Below are 5,926 nucleotides of genomic sequence, written 5' to 3'. Positions count from 1 at the left end.
ACTCCACTTTCAAGGAGCTATGAACCTGTACTCCAAGGTCTCTTTGTTCAGCAACACTCCCTAGGACCTTACCATTAAGTGTATAAGTCCTGCTAAGATTTGCTTTCCCAAAATGCAGCACCTCGCATTTATCTGAATTAAACTCCATCTGCCACTTCTCTGCTCATTGGCCCATCTGGTCAAGATCCTGTTTTAATCTGAGGCAACCCTCTTCGCTGTCCACTACACCTCCAATTTTGGTATCATTTGCAAACTCACTAACTGTATGGCATAGTGTATTGGAGAATGGTAGCCATAATGTGGAGGTGCTGCTGTTGGGCTGGGCAAGTCAGAAGGTACGTGACACCAGGTTATAATCCTACAGGTTTATTTGAAATCAGAAGCTCTTGGAGTGCTGCTTCTTCATCAATTGACAATTTTATACAGCGTATTGTGGGGATTTATCTTCAATCTCGAATTCTGTGATTGTGTGCAAATTTGTACAATTTACATTTATGAGATTGATGATGATGTTGCAGTAAATTGTTACACTGGTCCCAATCTGATGGGTTGCAGGCACTGTCGACAGCTCAAAAGGCAAATTTCTAGATCCAGGAGATGTCCAGACAGTCCCACAATTCCAGAGTTAAAAACACACAACACCAGGTTATAGTCTAACAGATTTAACTGCAAGCACTAGCTTTCGGAGCGCTGCTCCCTGATGAGATTGACTCCACAACCACCTAATGAAGGAGCAGTGTTCCAAAAGCTAGTGCTTCCAATTAAACCTGTTGGACTGGCGTTGTATGATTTTTAACTTTGTAAACCTCAGTCCAACACTGGCATCTCCAAATCATGACCACAATTCCAGGTGAGTCTGGTAGGACATTTTATCCCCCATAGGACACTTTATATTCATTTAATTTGTAGCAGTATATGGTATAGCAGTTCAGTTTCACGACAAAATGTAAAACCGTTCGGTTTTTTCAATACAGAACATGATACTCCCAGGATCCTCACTAAAGTTACAATAGCAGGTTATATTTACTATGTTGATTTTATGTTATACAGCCCATGCAGTTTTACAATGGCCTGGTGCCCTTTTTATCCTGTGGCAAGAGGGCCTTCAGACACTGGCTTTATCCCCATGAGCAATGACTGCTCCAAGCTTTCGTGAGTCTTTCAGCACTTACTCCCAGATCTTGGAACATGCCAATCTGCACCAATTGGTCAAGGATAGCTCTTTGGAAAACCAGCAGGTTTCGGGCTGACCAAAGTGCAAATTTCACTGATTTGATAGTCCTCTTGGTGTTGATATTTCTCTTGGTGTGCAATACAGTGGACAGCCTGTAGATTGTCAAGTATTGCAGTCAAGCAATGTCTTAATTTTAAAATCCTCACCTTTGTTTTCAAATTCCTCCATGTCCTTGCTGCTTCTTGCCTTTGGAATTTCCTCTAACCATACAACCCGCCAAAATATCTGTGCTCCTCTCATTCTGTCCTTTGGTGATTTCGGATTATTTGCTCCATCATTAGTGGCCATGCCTTTGTTGGCTAGGTCCCAGGTCCAAGAATTACCTCTCCACACATCTCTGCCTCACTTTCTTCCTTTAAGAAATGTGCAAAAATGTTTTAGGAGTGTAATATTTTGTTTGAGGATTGAAGTTTTAAGTTAGGATTATGCAAGCATCTGGTTTGAGGAGCTGGTAAACTGACCTTGAGAAATTACAATTTAGAGGTGGTCTGTGCTTATTTAGTAAAAATCATTGAATCCCTACAGTACAGATAGAGACCATTCTGCCCATTAAGACTGCACCGACCCTCTAAAGAGTATCCCATCCCAAGTTGGAAGTAGGAATAAGTCAAACAATGGGAAGCTTTTTTCTGAGCCAAGATGAAACTTCTACAATTATCTTCAGAAGGGGTTTAAATTGTTTGTGTTATTCCAGAAATATTTAGGAATGGGAATTAATGAGTTTGAGTCTCTGTCTGGGACACTTCAGGGATGCCATGTTACCATAGGAAGGCCGTGTTGGATTTTATGTATGTGATACTTTATAGAAACAAGCAGTCAAAGCATTAAAGCAGATTTGAGACAAGCAGAGTAGTAAGACGGTACAATGGGTGAGTAATCCAGAGGCCCAGAGGCTCTGGGAGGAGAGGCTCTGATCCAACCACAGCAGCAAGTGGAATTTAAGCTCCATCAATAAAATCTGGAATTTCCACTGAGATCATAATAAGATATTTCTTAAAACCCATTTGACCAAATGTTTGGTCATCTAGCCTAATACCTCCATATGTGGCTCAGCGTCTTACTTTGTATTATAATATTCTTCTGAAACAAACTTGAGAGGTTTCATTACATTAATGAGACAACATTAATATATATTGTCGCTGTTATTGGATTAGTCGGCATGCACCTTTACAGAAACCATTGCATCTCCTTCCAGACCTACTTTGCAAAGGAAAATTCCAGAATGAGGTAGTTGAAAGTATCTCCTCCACTACAGCCATCTTGAGGATGTTCTTGTGTAGACCACCGCTTGTTGGAAATTTTCATAAAAGCGATTGATGGTTGGCATAGTCCAAATAACTGGAAGGTACAATGGCAATATGACCATCTGAATGGGTATGTTAAAGGATGAGTTCAGAAGGATATGGATCAAGTGCTGGCAAATGAGACTAGATTAATTTAGGATAGCTAGTTGGCATGGGTGAATTAGGCTGAAGGGTCTGTTTCCATGCTGTACAGCTCTATGACTCTATGACTCCTTCACAACACAAGGGTCAGAATAGAACTACAACTTGAATGAGAGTCTACATGCTTGATGTAGCCGCATACAATTTGGTTATCAGGATGAGGGTGACTTAGCATATTTTTATCCCCATTTGTGGAGAGAATTTTATCGTCTCTATGAACTTTGTCCGTTTATGAACTCCTGATAATGTGGAAGATGACTAGGGTGACTGTCACATCAGAGTAGAGTGTGGGCCATAACTGCACCATGTACAGAAACACTGAGAACACCTTATACTTGGCGAGTCATTCTTTACTGACAATGAAGAAGGATCACTGTTCCCACATGTCCATTTTCTGCTTCACTTTGGCTACATCCTCCTTCCAGTTCTTGGCATACTTCTCAGCCCTCCTGAACCAAATTGACAGCGCCATCAGGTAGTGTGGCTGGACAGTGAAGGGGACAAAAGTTCAGTCAGAGCAATTCACAAAGAGCATGGATTCATTCTCGCCAATAAATAAAATTGGCTCTCAAGGCCAATTTAAACTCTAGACAACTTTAGGTAGCGAAATGTGCTACCAATTTCTGACATAAAATAAGGGATCAGGGGAACAACATACAGCCCACTGAGCATCCACTGTCACTGAATATGCTCACAGCCAATCTGAGCCTCAATTCCACGTTCTCACTTACTCTCCATATCATTTGATTGTCTGAGTCCAAAAACGTTTATTTTTTCATTCGTGTGTGGGAAGCAGGTGCTGATTAAGCCAGCATTTATTGCCCATCCTTACCTGCCCCTGAGAAGGTAGTGGTGAGTCATTTTCTTGCAACTGCTACAGTCCATGTAATTGAAACATATCTGCAGTGCCATAAGTGAGGGATTCCAGGGCTTTCATCCAGTAGCACAGAAGAAACAGTGAAACAATTCCAAGTCTGGATGTAAGTGGCTTGAAGGGGAACTTGCAGATGGTGGTGTTCCCATATATCTGCTACCCCTATCCTTTGAGTTGGAAGTGGTTGTTGGTTTAGAAGGTGCTGTTGAAGGAGCCTTGCTGAATTTCAGCCGTGTATCTTGTAGATGATACACATTGCTGCTACTGAGCGTAGATGTGGATGTGGTGCCAATCAAATGGGTTCCCTTGTCTTGGATGATGCCAAACTTATAAAGTCATAGAGATGTACAGCATGGAAACAGACCCTTCGGTCCAACCTGTCCATGCTGACTAGATATCCCAACCCAATCTAGCCTATTTCCCTCCAAACCCTTCCTATTCACATACCCATCCAAATGCCTCCTGAATGTTGCAATTGTACCAGCCTCCACCACTTCCTCTGGCAGCTCATTCCATACACTGACCACCGTCTGTGTGAAAAAGTTGTCCCTTAGGTCTCTTTTATATCTTTCCCCTCTCACCCTAAACCTATGCCCTCTAGTTCTGGACTCCCTGACTCCAGAGAAAAGCCTTTGCCTATTTTGTAAACCTCTATAAGGTCACCCCTCACCCTCTGATTCTCCAGGGAAAACAGCCCTAGCCTGTTCAGCCTCTCCCTGCAGCTCAAATCTTCCAACCTTGGCAACATCCTTGTAAATCTTTTCTGAACTCTTTCAAGTTTCACAACATCTTTCTGATAGGAAGGAGACTAGAATTGTATGCAATATTCCAACAGTGGCCTAACCAATGTCCTGTACAGCCGCAACATGACCTCTGAACTCCTGTACTCAATACTCTGACCAATAAAGGAAAGCATACCAAACGCCTTCCTCACTATCCTATCTACCTACAACTCCATTTTCAAGGAGCTATGAACCTGCACTCCAAGGTCTCTTTGTTCAGCAACACTCTCTAGGACCTTACCATTAAGTGTATAAGTCCTGCTAAGATTTGTTTTCCTAAAATGCACCACCTAGCATTTATCTGAATTAAACTCCATCTGCCACTTCTCAGCCCATTGGCCCATCTGGTCAAGATCCTGTTGTAATCTGAGGAAAACCTCCAATTTTGGTGTCATCTGCAAATTTACTAACTGTACCTCTTATGCTCGCATCCAAATCATTTATGTAAATGACAAAAAGTAGAGGACCCAGCACTGATCCTTGTGGCACTCCACTTGTCACAGGCCTCCAGGCTGAAAACCAACCCTTCACCACCACCCTCTGTCTTCTACCTTTGAGCCAATTCTGTATCCAAATGGCTAATTCTCCCTGTATTCCGTGAGATCTAACCTTGAGAATCAGTCTCCCATGGGGAACCTTGTCGAACGCCTTACTGAAGTCCATATAGATCACATCTACTGCTCTGCCTTCAACATTCCTCTTTGTTACTTCCTCAAAAACTCAATCAAGTTTGTGAGACATGATTTCCCACGCACAAAGCCATGTTGACTATCCCTAATCAGTCCTTGCCTTTCCAAATACATGTACATCCTGTCCCTCAGGATTCCCTCCAACAACTTGCCAACCACCAAGGTCAGGCTCACTGGTCTATAGTTCCTTGGCTTGTCCTTACCACCTTTCTTTTATTATATAATATATTTTTATTAAGAAAAAATAGATTTTTAAATATTACAACAAATACAAAACAATGCAATTCAAAACAGTACAAAAATAGTACAAAACTAAACCCAAATAATAAAAAACATTCCCCAACCCACCCTCCTATACGAATGTATAAACATATATAGAGAAGTATAAAATTAAAAAAATACCTAAACTAGCTATTTAACTGACTAAATAAATACCTAACAACAAATAAATAAATAGTAATAACTCAGCCCAGCCAAACAAAACACTCATACATTCACAGTTCCTCCTCCCTGGATATTGGTCTCATGAAACACAATCGTTACGGTTATATAAAAGCCCTTGTTAGTGTGGCAGATAAATCTGTGTCCATGTATTTCAAAAAGGGTTGCCATGTCTTGTAAAAATTCTCAGTTTTGTGATGTACCATATTTGTGAGAAAATCCAGGGGAATATGCTCCATAACAATCTTCTGCCAACCTGACAGGCCTGAGGGGTTTTCAGATATCCAACCTAGCAAGATATTCTTCCTTGCACAGAATGTAAGAATATTAAAAAGTTTTTCCTGATGCGAGTCTGCAGGAAATACAATGGGTAGGCCCAAAAGGAGCAAAATAGGGTCCTTCTCCACCCCTACACCTAAAATTCTCCCCATTGCACCCACCACAGCGCTCCAATATGTTTG

This window comes from Chiloscyllium plagiosum, chromosome 3 (assembly GCF_004010195.1).
Source record: "Chiloscyllium plagiosum isolate BGI_BamShark_2017 chromosome 3, ASM401019v2, whole genome shotgun sequence".
NCBI classification, from domain to species: Eukaryota; Metazoa; Chordata; class Chondrichthyes; order Orectolobiformes; family Hemiscylliidae; genus Chiloscyllium; species Chiloscyllium plagiosum.
The sequence above is the reverse complement of the archived record's forward strand: the minus strand, read 5'-3'. Positions refer to the sequence as shown.